Source organism: Pungitius pungitius, chromosome 1 (assembly GCF_949316345.1).
Source record: "Pungitius pungitius chromosome 1, fPunPun2.1, whole genome shotgun sequence".
Lineage (NCBI taxonomy): Eukaryota > Metazoa > Chordata > Actinopteri > Perciformes > Gasterosteidae > Pungitius > Pungitius pungitius.
The window spans coordinates 13,454,634-13,470,397 of record NC_084900.1 but is presented as its reverse complement, the minus strand read 5'-3'; the positions used below and the strand labels follow the sequence as shown (position 1 = coordinate 13,470,397).

Genomic DNA, 15,764 nt, shown 5'->3' with positions numbered 1-15,764 from the left:
GCATAACAGCTTTCGGAAGGGTAAAGCTTGGTTTGGAACTGGCTCAAGAGTCAGGAACTTTACGGGAAGGTCACAGTTGTGCTCAACTTCACAGTTCCGCTAAACTTCAAGCCTGAACAGGGACTTGAACCCTGGACCCTCAGATTAAAAGTCTGATGCTCTACCGACTGAGCTATCCAGGCTTCGAAAACTGAATGGATTGTTGCAAACGTGATTCTGGCAGAGGAACCCTGCTCAGAGGAAGAAGCATAAAAGCTTTGGGAAGGGTAAAGCTTGGTTTGGAACTGGCTCAAGAGTCAGGAACTTTACGGGAAGGTCACAGTTGTGCTAAACTTCACAGTTCCGCTAAACTTCAAGCCTGAACAGGGACTTGACCCCTGGACCCTCAGATTAAAAGTCTGATGCTCTACCGACTGAGCTATCCAGGCTTCGAAAACTGAATGGATTGTTGCAAACGTGATTCTGGCAGAGGAACCCTGCTCAGAGGAAGAAGCATAAAAGCTTTGGGAAGGGTAAAGCTTGGTTTGGAACTGGCTCAAGAGTCAGGAACTTTACGGGAAGGTCACAGTTGTGCTAAACTTCACAGTTCCGCTAAACTTCAAGCCTGAACAGGGACTTGAACCCTGGACCCTCAGATTAAAAGTCTGATGCTCTACCGACTGAGCTATCCAGGCTTCGAAAACTGAATGGATTGTTGCAAACGTGATTCTGGCAGAGGAACCCTGCTCAGAAGAAGAAGCATAACAGCTTTCGGAAGGGTAAAGCTTGGTTTGGAACTGGCTCAAGAGTCATGAACTTTACGGGAAGGTCACAGTTGTGCTAAACTTCACAGTTCCGCTAAACTTCAAGCCTGAACAGGGACTTGAACCCTGGACCCTCAGATTAAAAGTCTGATGCTCTACCGACTGAGCTATCCAGGCTTCGAAAACTGAATGGATTGTTGCAAACGTGATTCTGGCAGAGGAACCCTGCTCAGAAGAAGAAGCATAACAGCTTTCGGAAGGGTAAAGCTTGGTTTGGAACTGATTCAGGACAAACAATAGTTAAAACTTGACAGGAAGGTCAGAGTTCCACTAAACTTCAAGCCTGAACAGGGACTTGAACCCTGGACCCTCAGATTAAAAGTCTGATGCTCTACCGACTGAGCTATCCAGGCTTCGAAAACTGAATGGATTGTTGCAAACGTGATTCTGGCAGAGGAACCCTGCTCAGAGGAAGAAGCATAAAAGCTTTGGGAAGGGTAAAGCTTGGTTTGGAACTGGCTCAAGAGTCAGGAACTTTACGGGAAGGTCACAGTTGTGCTAAACTTCACAGTTCCGCTAAACTTCAAGCCTGAACAGGGACTTGAACCCTGGACCCTCAGATTAAAAGTCTGATGCTCTACCGACTGAGCTATCCTGGCTTCGAAAACTGAATGGATTGTTGCAAACGTGATTCTGGCAGAGGAACCCTGCTCAGAAGAAGAAGCATAACAGCTTTCGGAAGGGTAAAGCTTGGTTTGGAACTGGCTCAAGAGTCATGAACTTTACGGGAAGGTCACAGTTGTGCTAAACTTCACAGTTCCGCTAAACTTCAAGCCTGAACAGGGACTTGAACCCTGGACCCTCAGATTAAAAGTCTGATGCTCTACCGACTGAGCTATCCAGGCTTCGAAAACTGAATGGATTGTTGCAAACGTGATTCTGGCAGAGGAACCCTGCTCAGAAGAAGAATCATAACAGCTTTCGGAAGGGTAAAGCTTGGTTTGGAACTGGCTCAAGAGTCAGGAACTTTACGGGAAGGTCACAGTTGTGCTAAACTTCACAGTTCCGCTAAACTTCAAGCCTGAACAGGGACTTGACCCCTGGACCCTCAGATTAAAAGTCTGATGCTCTACCGACTGAGCTATCCAGGCTTCGAAAACTGAATGGATTGTTGCAAACGTGATTCTGGCAGAGGAACCCTGCTCAGAGGAAGAAGCATAAAAGCTTTGGGAAGGGTAAAGCTTGGTTTGGAACTGGCTCAAGAGTCAGGAACTTTACGGGAAGGTCACAGTTGTGCTAAACTTCACAGTTCCGCTAAACTTCAAGCCTGAACAGGGACTTGAACCCTGGACCCTCAGATTAAAAGTCTGATGCTCTACCGACTGAGCTATCCAGGCTTCGAAAACTGAATGGATTGTTGCAAACGTGATTCTGGCAGAGGAACCCTGCTCAGAAGAAGAAGCATAACAGCTTTCGGAAGGGTAAAGCTTGGTTTGGAACTGGCTCAAGAGTCATGAACTTTACGGGAAGGTCACAGTTGTGCTAAACTTCACAGTTCCGCTAAACTTCAAGCCTGAACAGGGACTTGAACCCTGGACCCTCAGATTAAAAGTCTGATGCTCTACCGACTGAGCTATCCAGGCTTCGAAAACTGAATGGATTGTTGCAAACGTGATTCTGGCAGAGGAACCCTGCTCAGAAGAAGAAGCATAACAGCTTTCGGAAGGGTAAAGCTTGGTTTGGAACTGATTCAGGACAAACAATAGTTAAAACTTGACAGGAAGGTCAGAGTTCCACTAAACTTCAAGCCTGAACAGGGACTTGAACCCTGGACCCTCAGATTAAAAGTCTGATGCTCTACCGACTGAGCTAACCAGGCTTCGAAAACTGAATGGATTGTTGCAAACGTGATTCTGGCAGAGGAACCCTGCTCAGAGGAAGAAGCATAAAAGCTTTGGGAAGGGTAAAGCTTGGTTTGGAACTGGCTCAAGAGTCAGGAACTTTACGGGAAGGTCACAGTTGTGCTAAACTTCACAGTTCCGCTAAACTTCAAGCCTGAACAGGGACTTGAACCCTGGACCCTCAGATTAAAAGTCTGATGCTCTACCGACTGAGCTATCCTGGCTTCGAAAACTGAATGGATTGTTGCAAACGTGATTCTGGCAGAGGAACCCTGCTCAGAAGAAGAAGCATAACAGCTTTCGGAAGGGTAAAGCTTGGTTTGGAACTGGCTCAAGAGTCATGAACTTTACGGGAAGGTCACAGTTGTGCTAAACTTCACAGTTCCGCTAAACTTCAAGCCTGAACAGGGACTTGAACCCTGGACCCTCAGATTAAAAGTCTGATGCTCTACCGACTGAGCTATCCAGGCTTCGAAAACTGAATGGATTGTTGCAAACGTGATTCTGGCAGAGGAACCCTGCTCAGAAGAAGAATCATAACAGCTTTCGGAAGGGTAAAGCTTGGTTTGGAACTGGCTCAAGAGTCAGGAACTTTACGGGAAGGTCACAGTTGTGCTAAACTTCACAGTTCCGCTAAACTTCAAGCCTGAACAGGGACTTGAACCCTGGACCCTCAGATTAAAAGTCTGATGCTCTACCGACTGAGCTATCCAGGCTTCGAAAACTGAATGGATTGTTGCAAACGTGATTCTGGCAGAGGAACCCTGCTCAGAAGAAGAAGCATAACAGCTTTCGGAAGGGTAAAGCTTGGTTTGGAACTGGCTCAAGAGTCAGGAACTTTACGGGAAGGTCACAGTTGTGCTAAACTTCACAGTTCCGCTAAACTTCAAGCCTGAACAGGGACTTGAACCCTGGACCCTCAGATTAAAAGTCTGATGCTCTACCGACTGAGCTATCCAGGCTTCGAAAACTGAATGGATTGTTGCAAACGTGATTCTGGCAGAGGAACAAGTCAAATTTGTTTGTCAACAAAATATTCAGGGTTTAAGGTTTGACCGTGATTAGAAGGTAATGTTGGAAAACGGTACTGGTTAAAGGAACATCTGAGAGGACTGAAGAGAAAAGCATTTGTAACCCTGCTCAGAGGAAGAAGCAAAACAGCTTTGGGAAGGGTAAAGCTTGGTTTGGAACTTATTCAGGACAAACAATAGTTGAAACTTGACAGGAAGGTCAGAGTTCCACTAAACTTCAAGCCTGAACAGGGACTTGAACCCTGGACCCTCAGATTAAAAGTCTGATGCTCTACCGACTGAGCTATCCAGGCTTCGAAAACTGAATGGATTGTTGCAGACGTGATTCTGGCGGAGGAACCCTGCTCAGAGGAAGAAGCATAACAGCTTTCGGAAGGGTAAAGCTTGGTTTGGAACTGGCTCAAGAGTCAGGAACTTTACGGCAAGGTCACAGTTGTGCTAAACTTCACAGTTCCGCTAAACTTCAAGCCTGAACAGGGACTTGAACCCTGGACCCTCAGATTAAAAGTCTGATGCTCTACCGACTGAGCTATCCAGGCTTCGAAAACTGAATGGATTGTTGCAAACGTGATTCTGGCAGAGGAACAAGTCAAATTTGTTTGTCAACAAAATATTCAGGGTTTAAGGTTTGACCGTGATTAGAAGGTAATGTTGGAAAACGGTACTGGTTAAAGGAACATCTGAGAGGACTGAAGAGAAAAGCATTTGTAACCCTGCTCAGAGGAAGAAGCAAAACAACTTTGGGAAGGGTAAAGCTTGGTTTGGAACTTATTCAGGACAAACAATAGTTGAAACTTGACAGGAAGGTCAGAGTTCCACTAAACTTCAAGCCTGAACAGGGACTTGAACCCTGGACCCTCAGATTAAAAGTCTGATGCTCTACCGACTGAGCTATCCAGGCTTCGAAAACTGAATGGATTGTTGCAGACGTGATTCTGGCGGAGGAACCCTGCTCAGGAAGAAGCATAACAGCTTTCGGAAGGGTAAAGCTTGGTTTGGAACTGGCTCAAGAGTCAGGAACTTTACGGCAAGGTCACAGTTGTGCTAAACTTCACAGTTCCGCTAAACTTCAAGCCTGAACAGGGACTTGAACCCTGGACCCTCAGATTAAAAGTCTGATGCTCTACCGACTGAGCTATCCAGGCTTCGAAAACTGAATGGATTGTTGCAAACGTGATTCTGGCAGAGGAACCCTGCTCAGAAGAAGAAGCATAACAGCTTTCGGAAGGGTAAAGCTTGGTTTGGAACTGGCTCAAGAGTCAGGAACTTTACGGGAAGGTCACAGTTGTGCTCAACTTCACAGTTCCGCTAAACTTCAAGCCTGAACAGGGACTTGAACCCTGGACCCTCAGATTAAAAGTCTGATGCTCTACCGACTGAGCTATCCAGGCTTCGAAAACTGAATGGATTGTTGCAAACGTGATTCTGGCAGAGGAACCCTGCTCAGAGGAAGAAGCATAAAAGCTTTGGGAAGGGTAAAGCTTGGTTTGGAACTGGCTCAAGAGTCAGGAACTTTACGGGAAGGTCACAGTTGTGCTAAACTTCACAGTTCCGCTAAACTTCAAGCCTGAACAGGGACTTGAACCCTGGACCCTCAGATTAAAAGTCTGATGCTCTACCGACTGAGCTATCCAGGCTTCGAAAACTGAATGGATTGTTGCAAACGTGATTCTGGCAGAGGAACCCTGCTCAGAGGAAGAAGCATAAAAGCTTTGGGAAGGGTAAAGCTTGGTTTGGAACTGGCTCAAGAGTCAGGAACTTTACGGGAAGGTCACAGTTGTGCTAAACTTCACAGTTCCGCTAAACTTCAAGCCTGAACAGGGACTTGAACCCTGGACCCTCAGATTAAAAGTCTGATGCTCTACCGACTGAGCTATCCAGGCTTCGAAAACTGAATGGATTGTTGCAAACGTGATTCTGGCAGAGGAACCCTGCTCAGAAGAAGAAGCATAACAGCTTTCGGAAGGGTAAAGCTTGGTTTGGAACTGGCTCAAGAGTCATGAACTTTACGGGAAGGTCACAGTTGTGCTAAACTTCACAGTTCCGCTAAACTTCAAGCCTGAACAGGGACTTGAACCCTGGACCCTCAGATTAAAAGTCTGATGCTCTACCGACTGAGCTATCCAGGCTTCGAAAACAGAATGGATTGTTGCAAACGTGATTCTGGCAGAGGAACCCTGCTCAGAAGAAGAAGCATAACAGCTTTCGGAAGGGTAAAGCTTGGTTTGGAACTGATTCAGGACAAACAATAGTTAAAACTTGACAGGAAGGTCAGAGTTCCACTAAACTTCAAGCCTGAACAGGGACTTGAACCCTGGACCCTCAGATTAAAAGTCTGATGCTCTACCGACTGAGCTATCCAGGCTTCGAAAACTGAATGGATTGTTGCAAACGTGATTCTGGCAGAGGAACCCTGCTCAGAGGAAGAAGCATAAAAGCTTTGGGAAGGGTAAAGCTTGGTTTGGAACTGGCTCAAGAGTCAGGAACTTTACGGGAAGGTCACAGTTGTGCTAAACTTCACAGTTCCGCTAAACTTCAAGCCTGAACAGGGACTTGAACCCTGGACCCTCAGATTAAAAGTCTGATGCTCTACCGACTGAGCTATCCAGGCTTTGAAAACTGAATGGATTGTTGCAAACGTGATTCTGGCAGAGGAACCCTGCTCAGAAGAAGAAGCATAACAGCTTTCGGAAGGGTAAAGCTTGGTTTGGAACTGGCTCAAGAGTCATGAACTTTACGGGAAGGTCACAGTTGTGCTAAACTTCACAGTTCCGCTAAACTTCAAGCCTGAACAGGGACTTGAACCCTGGACCCTCAGATTAAAAGTCTGATGCTCTACCGACTGAGCTATCCAGGCTTCGAAAACTGAATGGATTGTTGCAAACGTGATTCTGGCAGAGGAACCCTGCTCAGAAGAAGAATCATAACAGCTTTCGGAAGGGTAAAGCTTGGTTTGGAACTGGCTCAAGAGTCAGGAACTTTACGGGAAGGTCACAGTTGTGCTAAACTTCACAGTTCCGCTAAACTTCAAGCCTGAACAGGGACTTGAACCCTGGACCCTCAGATTAAAAGTCTGATGTTCTACCGACTGAGCTATCCAGGCTTCGAAAACTGAATGGATTGTTGCAAACGTGATTCTGGCAGAGGAACCCTGCTCAGAAGAAGAAGCATAACAGCTTTCGGAAGGGTAAAGCTTGGTTTGGAACTGGCTCAAGAGTCAGGAACTTTACGGGAAGGTCACAGTTGTGCTAAACTTCACAGTTCCGCTAAACTTCAAGCCTGAACAGGGACTTGAACCCTGGACCCTCAGATTAAAAGTCTGATGCTCTACCGACTGAGCTATCCAGGCTTCGAAAACTGAATGGATTGTTGCAAACGTGATTCTGGCAGAGGAACAAGTCAAATTTGTTTGTCAACAAAATAATCAGGGTTTAAGGTTTGACCGTGATTAGAAGGTAATGTTGGAAAACGGTACTGGTTAAAGGAACATCTGAGAGGACTGAAGAGAAAAGCATTTGTAACCCTGCTCAGAGGAAGAAGCAAAACAGCTTTGGGAAGGGTAAAGCTTGGTTTGGAACTTATTCAGGACAAACAATAGTTGAAACTTGACAGGAAGGTCAGAGTTCCACTAAACTTCAAGCCTGAACAGGGACTTGAACCCTGGACCCTCAGATTAAAAGTCTGATGCTCTACCGACTGAGCTATCCAGGCTTCGAAAACTGAATGGATTGTTGCAGACGTGATTCTGGCGGAGGAACCCTGCTCAGAGGAAGAAGCATAACAGCTTTCGGAAGGGTAAAGCTTGGTTTGGAACTGGCTCAAGAGTCAGGAACTTTACGGCAAGGTCACAGTTGTGCTAAACTTCACAGTTCCGCTAAACTTCAAGCCTGAACAGGGACTTGAACCCTGGACCCTCAGATTAAAAGTCTGATGCTCTACCGACTGAGCTATCCAGGCTTCGAAAACTGAATGGATTGTTGCAAACGTGATTCTGGCAGAGGAACCCTGCTCAGAAGAAGAAGCATAACAGCTTTCGGAAGGGTAAAGCTTGGTTTGGAACTGGCTCAAGAGTCAGGAACTTTACGGGAAGGTCACAGTTGTGCTCAACTTCACAGTTCCGCTAAACTTCAAGCCTGAACAGGGACTTGAACCCTGGACCCTCAGATTAAAAGTCTGATGCTCTACCGACTGAGCTATCCAGGCTTCGAAAACTGAATGGATTGTTGCAAACGTGATTCTGGCAGAGGAACCCTGCTCAGAGGAAGAAGCATAAAAGCTTTGGGAAGGGTAAAGCTTGGTTTGGAACTGGCTCAAGAGTCAGAAACTTTACGGGAAGGTCACAGTTGTGCTAAACTTCACAGTTCCGCTAAACTTCAAGCCTGAACAGGGACTTGAACCCTGGACCCTCAGATTAAAAGTCTGATGCTCTACCGACTGAGCTATCCAGGCTTCGAAAACTGAATGGATTGTTGCAAACGTGATTCTGGCAGAGGAACCCTGCTCAGAAGAAGAAGCATAACAGCTTTCGGAAGGGTAAAGCTTGGTTTGGAAGTGATTCAGGACAAACAATAGTTGAAACTTGACAGGAAGGTCACAGTTCCACTAAACTTCAAGCCTGAATAGGGACTTAAACCCTGGACCCTCAGATTAAAAGTCTGATGGTCTAGCAACTGAGCTATCCAGTCTTCAAAAACTGAATGGATTATTGCAAACGTGATTCTCGCAGAAGAACAAGTCAAATATGTTCGTCAACAAAATATTCAGGGTTTAAGGTTTGACCGTGATTAGAAGGTAATGTTGGAAAACGGTACTTGTTAAAGGAACATCTGAGAGGACTGATGAGAAAAGCAATTGTAACCCTGCTCAGAGGAAGATGCAAAACAGCTTTGGGAAGGGAAAAGCTTGGTTTGGAACTGATTCAGGACAAACAATAGTTGAAACTTGACAGGAAGGTCAGAGTTCCACTAAACTTCAAGCCTGAACAGGGACTTGAACCCTGGACCCTCAGATTAAAAGTCTGATGCTCTACCGACTGAGCTATCCAGGCTTCGAAAACTGAATGGATTGTTGCAGACGTGATTCTGGCAGAGGAACCCTGCTCAGAAGAAGAAGCATAACAGCTTTCGGAAGGGTAAAGCTTGGTTTGGAAGTGATTCAGGACAAACAATAGTTGAAACTTGACAGGAAGGTCACAGTTCCACTAAACTTCAAGCCTGAATAGGGACTTGAACCCTGGACCCTCAGATTAAAAGTCTGATGGTCTAGCAACTGAGCTATCCAGTCTTCAAAAACTGAATGGATTATTGCAAACGTGATTCTCGCAGAGGAACAAGTCAAATTTGTTCGTCAACAAAATATTCAGGGTTTAAGGTTTGACCGTGATTAGAAGGTAATGTTGGAAAACGGTACTTGTTAAAGGAACACCTGAGAGGACTGATGAGAAAAGCAATTGTAACCCTGCTCAGAGAAAGATGCAAAACAGCTTTGGGAAGGGAAAAGCTTGGTTTGGAACTGATTCAGGACAAACAATAGTTGAAACTTGACAGGAAGGTCACAGTTCCACTAAACTTCTAGCCTGAACAGGGACTTGAACCCTGGACCCTCAGATTAAAAGTCTGATGCTCTACCGACTGAGCTATCCAGGCTTCGAAAACTGAATGGATTATTGCAAACGTGATTCTCGCAGAGGAACAAGTCAAATTTGTTTGTCAACAAAATATTCAGGGTTTAAGGTTTGACCGTGATTAGAAGGTAATGTTGGAAAACGGTACTGGTTAAAGGAACATCTGAGAGGACTGAAGAGAAAAGCATTTGTAACCCTGCTCAGAGGAAGAAGCAAAACAGCTTTGGGAAGGGTAAAGCTTGGTTTGGAACTTATTCAGGACAAACAATAGTTGAAACTTGACAGGAAGGTCAGAGTTCCACTAAACTTCAAGCCTGAACAGGGACTTGAACCCTGGACCCTCAGATTAAAAGTCTGATGCTCTACCGACTGAGCTATCCAGGCTTCGAAAACTGAATGGATTGTTGCAGACGTGATTCTGGCGGAGGAACCCTGCTCAGAGGAAGAAGCATAACAGCTTTCGGAAGGGTAAAGCTTGGTTTGGAACTGGCTCAAGAGTCAGGAACTTTACGGCAAGGTCACAGTTGTGCTAAACTTCACAGTTCCGCTAAACTTCAAGCCTGAACAGGGACTTGAACCCTGGACCCTCAGATTAAAAGTCTGATGCTCTACCGACTGAGCTATCCAGGCTTCGAAAAGTGAATGGATTGTTGCAAACGTGATTCTGGCAGAGGAACCCTGCTCAGAAGAAGAAGCATAACAGCTTTCGGAAGGGTAAAGCTTGGTTTGGAACTGGCTCAAGAGTCAGGAACTTTACGGCAAGGTCACAGTTGTGCTAAACTTCACAGTTCCGCTAAACTTCAAGCCTGAACAGGGACTTGAACCCTGGACCCTCAGATTAAAAGTCTGATGCTCTACCGACTGAGCTATCCAGGCTTCGAAAACTGAATGGATTGTTGCAGACGTGATTCTGGCAGAGGAACCCTGCTCAGAAGAAGAAGCATAACAGCTTTCGGAAGGGTAAAGCTTGGTTTGGAAGTGATTCAGGACAAACAATAGTTGAAACTTGACAGGAAGGTCACAGTTCCACTAAACTTCAAGCCTGAATAGGGACTTAAACCCTGGACCCTCAGATTAAAAGTCTGATGGTCTAGCAACTGAGCTATCCAGTCTTCAAAAACTGAATGGATTATTGCAAACGTGATTCTCGCAGAAGAACAAGTCAAATTTGTTCGTCAACAAAATATTCAGGGTTTAAGGTTTGACCGTGATTAGAAGGTAATGTTGGAAAACGGTACTTGTTAAAGGAACATCTGAGAGGACTGATGAGAAAAGCAATTGTAACCCTGCTCAGAGGAAGATGCAAAACAGCTTTGGGAAGGGAAAAGCTTGGTTTGGAACTGATTCAGGACAAACAATAGTTGAAACTTGACAGGAAGGTCAGAGTTCCACTAAACTTCAAGCCTGAACAGGGACTTGAACCCTGGACCCTCAGATTAAAAGTCTGATGCTCTACCGACTGAGCTATCCAGGCTTCGAAAACTGAATGGATTGTTGCAGACGTGATTCTGGCAGAGGAACCCTGCTCAGAAGAAGAAGCATAACAGCTTTCGGAAGGGAAAAGCTTGGTTTGGAACTGATTCAGGACAAACAATAGTTGAAACTTGACAGGAAGGTCACAGTTCCACTAAACTTCTAGCCTGAACAGGGACTTGAACCCTGGACCCTCAGATTAAAAGTCTGATGCTCTACCGACTGAGCTATCCAGGCTTCGAAAACTGAATGGATTATTGCAAACGTGATTCTCGCAGAGGAACAAGTCAAATTTGTTTGTCAACAAAATATTCAGGGTTTAAGGTTTGACCGTGATTAGAAGGTAATGTTGGAAAACGGTACTGGTTAAAGGAACATCTGAGAGGACTGAAGAGAAAAGCATTTGTAACCCTGCTCAGAGGAAGAAGCAAAACAGCTTTGGGAAGGGTAAAGCTTGGTTTGGAACTTATTCAGGACAAACAATAGTTCAAACTTGACAGGAAGGTCAGAGTTCCACTAAACTTCAAGCCTGAACAGGGACTTGAACCCTGGACCCTCAGATGACTGAGCTATCCAGGCTTCGAAAACTGAATGGATTGTTGCAAACGTGATTCTGGCAGATTAACCCTGCTCAGAGGAAGAAGCATAAAAGCTTTGGGAAGGGTAAAGCTTGGTTTGGAACTGGCTCAAGAGTCAGGAACTTTACGGGAAGGTCACAGTTGTGCTAAACTTCACAGTTCCGCTAAACTTCAAGCCTGAACAGGGACTTGAACCCTGGACCCTCAGATTAAAAGTCTGATGCTCTACCGACTGAGCTATCCAGGCTTCGAAAACTGAATGGATTGTTGCAAACGTGATTCTGGCAGAGGAACAAGTCAAATTTGTTTGTCAACAAAATATTCAGGGTTTAAGGTTTGACCGTGATTAGAAGGTAATGTTGGAAAACGGTACTGGTTAAAGGAACATCTGAGAGGACTGAAGAGAAAAGCATTTGTAACCCTGCTCAGAGGAAGAAGCAAAACAGCTTTGGGAAGGGTAAAGCTTGGTTTGGAACTTATTCAGGACAAACAATAGTTGAAACTTGACAGGAAGGTCAGAGTTCCACTAAACTTCAAGCCTGAACAGGGACTTGAACCCTGGACCCTCAGATTAAAAGTCTGATGCTCTACCGACTGAGCTATCCAGGCTTCGAAAACTGAATGGATTGTTGCAGACGTGATTCTGGCGGAGGAACCCTGCTCAGAGGAAGAAGCATAACAGCTTTCGGAAGGGTAAAGCTTGGTTTGGAACTGGCTCAAGAGTCAGGAACTTTACGGCAAGGTCACAGTTGTGCTAAACTTCACAGTTCCGCTAAACTTCAAGCCTGAACAGGGACTTGAACCCTGGACCCTCAGATTAAAAGTCTGATGCTCTACCGACTGAGCTATCCAGGCTTCGAAAACTGAATGGATTGTTGCAAACGTGATTCTGGCAGAGGAACCCTGCTCAGAAGAAGAAGCATAACAGCTTTCGGAAGGGTAAAGCTTGGTTTGGAACTGATTCAGGACAAACAATAGTTAAAACTTGACAGGAAGGTCAGAGTTCCACTAAACTTCAAGCCTGAACAGGGACTTGAACCCTAGACCCTCAGATTAAAAGTCTGATGCTCTACCGACTGAGCTATCCAGGCTTCGAAAACTGAATGGATTATTGCAAACGTGATTCTGGCAGAGGAACAAGTCAAATTTGTTTGTCAACAAAATATTCAGGGTTTAAGGTTTGACCGTGATTAGAAGGTAATGTTGGAAAACGGTACTGGTTAAAGGAACATCTGAGAGGACTGAAGAGAAAAGCATTTGTAACCCTGCTCAGAGGAAGAAGCAAAACAGCTTTGGGAAGGGTAAAGCTTGGTTTGGAACTTATTCAGGACAAACAATAGTTGAAACTTGACAGGAAGGTTAGAGTTCCACTAAACTTCAAGCCTGAACAGGGACTTGAACCCTGGACCCTCAGATTAAAAGTCTGATGCTCTACCGACTGAGCTATCCAGGCTTCGAAAACTGAATGGATTGTTGCAAACGTGATTCTGGCAGAGGAACCCTGCTCAGAAGAAGAAGCATAACAGCTTTCGGAAGGGTAAAGCTTGGTTTGGAACTGGCTCAAGAGTCAGGAACTTTACGGGAAGGTCACAGTTGTGCTAAACTTCACAGTTCCGCTAAACTTCAAGCCTGAACAGGGACTTGAACCCTGGACCCTCAGATTAAAAGTCTGATGCTCTACCGACTGAGCTATCCAGGCTTCGAAAACTGAATGGATTGTTGCAAACGTGATTCTGGCAGAGGAACCCTGCTCAGAAGAAGAAGCATAACAGCTTTCGGAAGGGTAAAGCTTGGTTTGGAACTGATTCAGGACAAACAATAGTTAAAACTTGACAGGAAGGTCAGAGTTCCACTAAACTTCAAGCCTGAACAGGGACTTGAACCCTAGACCCTCAGATTAAAAGTCTGATGCTCTACCGACTGAGCTATCCAGGCTTCGAAAACTGAATGGATTATTGCAAACGTGATTCTGGCAGAGGAACAAGTCAAATTTGTTTGTCAACAAAATATTCAGGGTTTAAGGTTTGACCGTGATTAGAAGGTAATGTTGGAAAACGGTACTGGTTAAAGGAACATCTGAGAGGACTGAAGAGAAAAGCATTTGTAACCCTGCTCAGAGGAAGAAGCAAAACAGCTTTGGGAAGGGTAAAGCTTGGTTTGGAACTTATTCAGGACAAACAATAGTTGAAACTTGACAGGAAGGTTAGAGTTCCACTAAACTTCAAGCCTGAACAGGGACTTGAACCCTGGACCCTCAGATTAAAAGTCTGATGCTCTACCGACTGAGCTATCCAGGCTTCGAAAACTGAATGGATTGTTGCAAACGTGATTCTGGCAGAGGAACCCTGCTCAGAAGAAGAAGCATAACAGCTTTCGGAAGGGTAAAGCTTGGTTTGGAACTGGCTCAAGAGTCAGGAACTTTACGGGAAGGTCACAGTTGTGCTAAACTTCACAGTTCCGCTAAACTTCAAGCCTGAACAGGGACTTGAACCCTGGACCCTCAGATTAAAAGTCTGATGCTCTACCGACTGAGCTATCCAGGCTTCGAAAACTGAATGGATTGTTGCAAACGTGATTCTGGCAGAGGAACCCTGCTCAGAAGAAGAAGCATAACAGCTTTCGGAAGGGTAAAGCTTGGTTTGGAACTGATTCAGGACAAACAATAGTTAAAACTTGACAGGAAGGTCAGAGTTCCACTAAACTTCAAGCCTGAACAGGGACTTGAACCCTAGACCCTCAGATTAAAAGTCTGATGCTCTACCGACTGAGCTATCCAGGCTTCGAAAACTGAATGGATTATTGCAAACGTGATTCTGGCAGAGGAACAAGTCAAATTTGTTTGTCAACAAAATATTCAGGGTTTAAGGTTTGACCGTGATTAGAAGGTAATGTTGGAAAACGGTACTGGTTAAAGGAACATCTGAGAGGACTGAAGAGAAAAGCATTTGTAACCCTGCTCAGAGGAAGAAGCAAAACAGCTTTGGGAAGGGTAAAGCTTGGTTTGGAACTTATTCAGGACAAACAATAGTTGAAACTTGACAGGAAGGTTAGAGTTCCACTAAACTTCAAGCCTGAACAGGGACTTGAACCCTGGACCCTCAGATTAAAAGTCTGATGCTCTACCGACTGAGCTATCCAGGCTTCGAAAACTGAATGGATTGTTGCAAACGTGATTCTGGCAGAGGAACCCTGCTCAGAAGAAGAAGCATAACAGCTTTCGGAAGGGTAAAGCTTGGTTTGGAACTGGCTCAAGAGTCAGGAACTTTACGGGAAGGTCACAGTTGTGCTAAACTTCACAGTTCCGCTAAACTTCAAGCCTGAACAGGGACTTGAACCCTGGACCCTCAGATTAAAAGTCTGATGCTCTACCGACTGAGCTATCCAGGCTTCGAAAACTGAATGGATTGTTGCAAACGTGATTCTGGCAGAGGAACCCTGCTCAGAAGAAGAAGCATAACAGCTTTCGGAAGGGTAAAGCTTGGTTTGGAACTGATTCAGGACAAACAATAGTTAAAACTTGACAGGAAGGTCAGAGTTCCACTAAACTTCAAGCCTGAACAGGGACTTGAACCCTGGACCCTCAGATTAAAAGTCTGATGGTCTAGCAACTGAGCTATCCAGTCTTCGAAAACTGAATGGATTATTGCAAACGTGATTCTCGCAGAGGAACAAGTCAAATTTGTTCGTCAACAAAATATTCAGGGTTTAAGGTTTGACCGTGATTAGAAGGTAATGTTGGAAAACGGTACTTGTTAAAGGAACACCTGAGAGGACTGATGAGAAAAGCAATTGTAACCCTGCTCAGAGAAAGATGCAAAACAGCTTTGGGAAGGGAAAAGCTTGGTTTGGAACTGATTCAGGACAAACAATAGTTGAAACTTGACAGGAAGGTCACAGTTCCACTAAACTTCAAGCCTGAACAGGGACTTGAACCCTGGACCCTCAGATTAAAAGTCTGATGCTCTACCGACTGAGCTATCCAGGCTTCAAAAACTGAATGGATTATTGCAAACATGATTCTCGCAGAGGAACAGGTCAAATTTGTTCGTCAACAAAATATTCAGGGTTTAAGGTTTGACCGTGATAAGAAGGTAATGTTGGAAAACGGTACTGGTTAAAGGAACATCTGAGAGGACTGAAGAGAAAAGCAATTGTAACCCTGCTCAGAGGAAGAAGCAAAACAGCTTTGGGAAGGGTAAAGCTTGGTTTGGAACTGATTCAGGACAAACAATAGTTGAAACTTGACAGGAAGGTCAGAGTTCCACTAAACTTCAAGCCTGAACAGGGACTTGAACCCTGGACCCTCAGATTAAAAGTCTGATGCTCTACCGACTGAGCTATCCAGGCTTCGAAAACTGAATGGATTGTTGCAGACGTGATTCTGGCAGAGGAACCCTGCTCAGAGGAAGAAGCAT

The 15,764-nt window shown here is 45.0% G+C and overlaps 1 protein-coding gene and 54 non-coding genes across 58 annotated transcripts in view; all 55 read right to left on the bottom strand.

Annotated features, from left to right (window-relative positions):
- The window catches only part of itpr3 (inositol 1,4,5-trisphosphate receptor, type 3), a 161,468-nt gene that overhangs the window by 129,545 nt on the left and 16,159 nt on the right, over nucleotides 1–15,764 (bottom strand). The window lies entirely within an intron of this gene.
- Nucleotides 110–182, bottom strand: trnak-uuu (transfer RNA lysine (anticodon UUU)). The gene has a single exon. It is a non-coding gene; the product is annotated as a tRNA-Lys (tRNA).
- trnak-uuu (transfer RNA lysine (anticodon UUU)) lies at nucleotides 356–428 on the bottom strand. The gene has a single exon. It is a non-coding gene; the product is annotated as a tRNA-Lys (tRNA).
- Nucleotides 602–674, bottom strand: trnak-uuu (transfer RNA lysine (anticodon UUU)). Its single transcript has one exon. It is a non-coding gene; the product is annotated as a tRNA-Lys (tRNA).
- trnak-uuu (transfer RNA lysine (anticodon UUU)) lies at nucleotides 848–920 on the bottom strand. Its single transcript has one exon. It is a non-coding gene; the product is annotated as a tRNA-Lys (tRNA).
- trnak-uuu (transfer RNA lysine (anticodon UUU)) lies at nucleotides 1,084–1,156 on the bottom strand. Its single transcript has one exon. It is a non-coding gene; the product is annotated as a tRNA-Lys (tRNA).
- trnak-uuu (transfer RNA lysine (anticodon UUU)) lies at nucleotides 1,330–1,402 on the bottom strand. Its single transcript has one exon. It is a non-coding gene; the product is annotated as a tRNA-Lys (tRNA).
- Nucleotides 1,576–1,648, bottom strand: trnak-uuu (transfer RNA lysine (anticodon UUU)). Its single transcript has one exon. It is a non-coding gene; the product is annotated as a tRNA-Lys (tRNA).
- trnak-uuu (transfer RNA lysine (anticodon UUU)) lies at nucleotides 1,822–1,894 on the bottom strand. Its single transcript has one exon. It is a non-coding gene; the product is annotated as a tRNA-Lys (tRNA).
- trnak-uuu (transfer RNA lysine (anticodon UUU)) lies at nucleotides 2,068–2,140 on the bottom strand. Its single transcript has one exon. It is a non-coding gene; the product is annotated as a tRNA-Lys (tRNA).
- trnak-uuu (transfer RNA lysine (anticodon UUU)) lies at nucleotides 2,314–2,386 on the bottom strand. The gene has a single exon. It is a non-coding gene; the product is annotated as a tRNA-Lys (tRNA).
- Nucleotides 2,550–2,622, bottom strand: trnak-uuu (transfer RNA lysine (anticodon UUU)). Its single transcript has one exon. It is a non-coding gene; the product is annotated as a tRNA-Lys (tRNA).
- On the bottom strand, nucleotides 2,796–2,868 carry trnak-uuu (transfer RNA lysine (anticodon UUU)). Its single transcript has one exon. It is a non-coding gene; the product is annotated as a tRNA-Lys (tRNA).
- Nucleotides 3,042–3,114, bottom strand: trnak-uuu (transfer RNA lysine (anticodon UUU)). The gene has a single exon. It is a non-coding gene; the product is annotated as a tRNA-Lys (tRNA).
- trnak-uuu (transfer RNA lysine (anticodon UUU)) lies at nucleotides 3,288–3,360 on the bottom strand. The gene has a single exon. It is a non-coding gene; the product is annotated as a tRNA-Lys (tRNA).
- trnak-uuu (transfer RNA lysine (anticodon UUU)) lies at nucleotides 3,534–3,606 on the bottom strand. The gene has a single exon. It is a non-coding gene; the product is annotated as a tRNA-Lys (tRNA).
- trnak-uuu (transfer RNA lysine (anticodon UUU)) lies at nucleotides 3,896–3,968 on the bottom strand. Its single transcript has one exon. It is a non-coding gene; the product is annotated as a tRNA-Lys (tRNA).
- On the bottom strand, nucleotides 4,142–4,214 carry trnak-uuu (transfer RNA lysine (anticodon UUU)). Its single transcript has one exon. It is a non-coding gene; the product is annotated as a tRNA-Lys (tRNA).
- Nucleotides 4,504–4,576, bottom strand: trnak-uuu (transfer RNA lysine (anticodon UUU)). Its single transcript has one exon. It is a non-coding gene; the product is annotated as a tRNA-Lys (tRNA).
- On the bottom strand, nucleotides 4,748–4,820 carry trnak-uuu (transfer RNA lysine (anticodon UUU)). The gene has a single exon. It is a non-coding gene; the product is annotated as a tRNA-Lys (tRNA).
- Nucleotides 4,994–5,066, bottom strand: trnak-uuu (transfer RNA lysine (anticodon UUU)). The gene has a single exon. It is a non-coding gene; the product is annotated as a tRNA-Lys (tRNA).
- On the bottom strand, nucleotides 5,240–5,312 carry trnak-uuu (transfer RNA lysine (anticodon UUU)). Its single transcript has one exon. It is a non-coding gene; the product is annotated as a tRNA-Lys (tRNA).
- trnak-uuu (transfer RNA lysine (anticodon UUU)) lies at nucleotides 5,486–5,558 on the bottom strand. Its single transcript has one exon. It is a non-coding gene; the product is annotated as a tRNA-Lys (tRNA).
- trnak-uuu (transfer RNA lysine (anticodon UUU)) lies at nucleotides 5,732–5,804 on the bottom strand. The gene has a single exon. It is a non-coding gene; the product is annotated as a tRNA-Lys (tRNA).
- Nucleotides 5,968–6,040, bottom strand: trnak-uuu (transfer RNA lysine (anticodon UUU)). The gene has a single exon. It is a non-coding gene; the product is annotated as a tRNA-Lys (tRNA).
- Nucleotides 6,214–6,286, bottom strand: trnak-uuu (transfer RNA lysine (anticodon UUU)). Its single transcript has one exon. It is a non-coding gene; the product is annotated as a tRNA-Lys (tRNA).
- Nucleotides 6,460–6,532, bottom strand: trnak-uuu (transfer RNA lysine (anticodon UUU)). Its single transcript has one exon. It is a non-coding gene; the product is annotated as a tRNA-Lys (tRNA).
- On the bottom strand, nucleotides 6,706–6,778 carry trnak-uuu (transfer RNA lysine (anticodon UUU)). Its single transcript has one exon. It is a non-coding gene; the product is annotated as a tRNA-Lys (tRNA).
- trnak-uuu (transfer RNA lysine (anticodon UUU)) lies at nucleotides 6,952–7,024 on the bottom strand. The gene has a single exon. It is a non-coding gene; the product is annotated as a tRNA-Lys (tRNA).
- trnak-uuu (transfer RNA lysine (anticodon UUU)) lies at nucleotides 7,314–7,386 on the bottom strand. Its single transcript has one exon. It is a non-coding gene; the product is annotated as a tRNA-Lys (tRNA).
- On the bottom strand, nucleotides 7,560–7,632 carry trnak-uuu (transfer RNA lysine (anticodon UUU)). Its single transcript has one exon. It is a non-coding gene; the product is annotated as a tRNA-Lys (tRNA).
- Nucleotides 7,806–7,878, bottom strand: trnak-uuu (transfer RNA lysine (anticodon UUU)). The gene has a single exon. It is a non-coding gene; the product is annotated as a tRNA-Lys (tRNA).
- trnak-uuu (transfer RNA lysine (anticodon UUU)) lies at nucleotides 8,052–8,124 on the bottom strand. The gene has a single exon. It is a non-coding gene; the product is annotated as a tRNA-Lys (tRNA).
- trnak-uuu (transfer RNA lysine (anticodon UUU)) lies at nucleotides 8,650–8,722 on the bottom strand. The gene has a single exon. It is a non-coding gene; the product is annotated as a tRNA-Lys (tRNA).
- On the bottom strand, nucleotides 9,248–9,320 carry trnak-uuu (transfer RNA lysine (anticodon UUU)). The gene has a single exon. It is a non-coding gene; the product is annotated as a tRNA-Lys (tRNA).
- trnak-uuu (transfer RNA lysine (anticodon UUU)) lies at nucleotides 9,610–9,682 on the bottom strand. Its single transcript has one exon. It is a non-coding gene; the product is annotated as a tRNA-Lys (tRNA).
- Nucleotides 9,856–9,928, bottom strand: trnak-uuu (transfer RNA lysine (anticodon UUU)). Its single transcript has one exon. It is a non-coding gene; the product is annotated as a tRNA-Lys (tRNA).
- trnak-uuu (transfer RNA lysine (anticodon UUU)) lies at nucleotides 10,102–10,174 on the bottom strand. Its single transcript has one exon. It is a non-coding gene; the product is annotated as a tRNA-Lys (tRNA).
- Nucleotides 10,700–10,772, bottom strand: trnak-uuu (transfer RNA lysine (anticodon UUU)). Its single transcript has one exon. It is a non-coding gene; the product is annotated as a tRNA-Lys (tRNA).
- Nucleotides 10,936–11,008, bottom strand: trnak-uuu (transfer RNA lysine (anticodon UUU)). Its single transcript has one exon. It is a non-coding gene; the product is annotated as a tRNA-Lys (tRNA).
- On the bottom strand, nucleotides 11,524–11,596 carry trnak-uuu (transfer RNA lysine (anticodon UUU)). Its single transcript has one exon. It is a non-coding gene; the product is annotated as a tRNA-Lys (tRNA).
- On the bottom strand, nucleotides 11,886–11,958 carry trnak-uuu (transfer RNA lysine (anticodon UUU)). Its single transcript has one exon. It is a non-coding gene; the product is annotated as a tRNA-Lys (tRNA).
- On the bottom strand, nucleotides 12,132–12,204 carry trnak-uuu (transfer RNA lysine (anticodon UUU)). Its single transcript has one exon. It is a non-coding gene; the product is annotated as a tRNA-Lys (tRNA).
- trnak-uuu (transfer RNA lysine (anticodon UUU)) lies at nucleotides 12,368–12,440 on the bottom strand. Its single transcript has one exon. It is a non-coding gene; the product is annotated as a tRNA-Lys (tRNA).
- trnak-uuu (transfer RNA lysine (anticodon UUU)) lies at nucleotides 12,730–12,802 on the bottom strand. The gene has a single exon. It is a non-coding gene; the product is annotated as a tRNA-Lys (tRNA).
- On the bottom strand, nucleotides 12,976–13,048 carry trnak-uuu (transfer RNA lysine (anticodon UUU)). Its single transcript has one exon. It is a non-coding gene; the product is annotated as a tRNA-Lys (tRNA).
- trnak-uuu (transfer RNA lysine (anticodon UUU)) lies at nucleotides 13,212–13,284 on the bottom strand. The gene has a single exon. It is a non-coding gene; the product is annotated as a tRNA-Lys (tRNA).
- trnak-uuu (transfer RNA lysine (anticodon UUU)) lies at nucleotides 13,574–13,646 on the bottom strand. Its single transcript has one exon. It is a non-coding gene; the product is annotated as a tRNA-Lys (tRNA).
- On the bottom strand, nucleotides 13,820–13,892 carry trnak-uuu (transfer RNA lysine (anticodon UUU)). Its single transcript has one exon. It is a non-coding gene; the product is annotated as a tRNA-Lys (tRNA).
- On the bottom strand, nucleotides 14,056–14,128 carry trnak-uuu (transfer RNA lysine (anticodon UUU)). The gene has a single exon. It is a non-coding gene; the product is annotated as a tRNA-Lys (tRNA).
- On the bottom strand, nucleotides 14,418–14,490 carry trnak-uuu (transfer RNA lysine (anticodon UUU)). Its single transcript has one exon. It is a non-coding gene; the product is annotated as a tRNA-Lys (tRNA).
- trnak-uuu (transfer RNA lysine (anticodon UUU)) lies at nucleotides 14,664–14,736 on the bottom strand. The gene has a single exon. It is a non-coding gene; the product is annotated as a tRNA-Lys (tRNA).
- On the bottom strand, nucleotides 14,900–14,972 carry trnak-uuu (transfer RNA lysine (anticodon UUU)). The gene has a single exon. It is a non-coding gene; the product is annotated as a tRNA-Lys (tRNA).
- On the bottom strand, nucleotides 15,262–15,334 carry trnak-uuu (transfer RNA lysine (anticodon UUU)). The gene has a single exon. It is a non-coding gene; the product is annotated as a tRNA-Lys (tRNA).
- trnak-uuu (transfer RNA lysine (anticodon UUU)) lies at nucleotides 15,624–15,696 on the bottom strand. Its single transcript has one exon. It is a non-coding gene; the product is annotated as a tRNA-Lys (tRNA).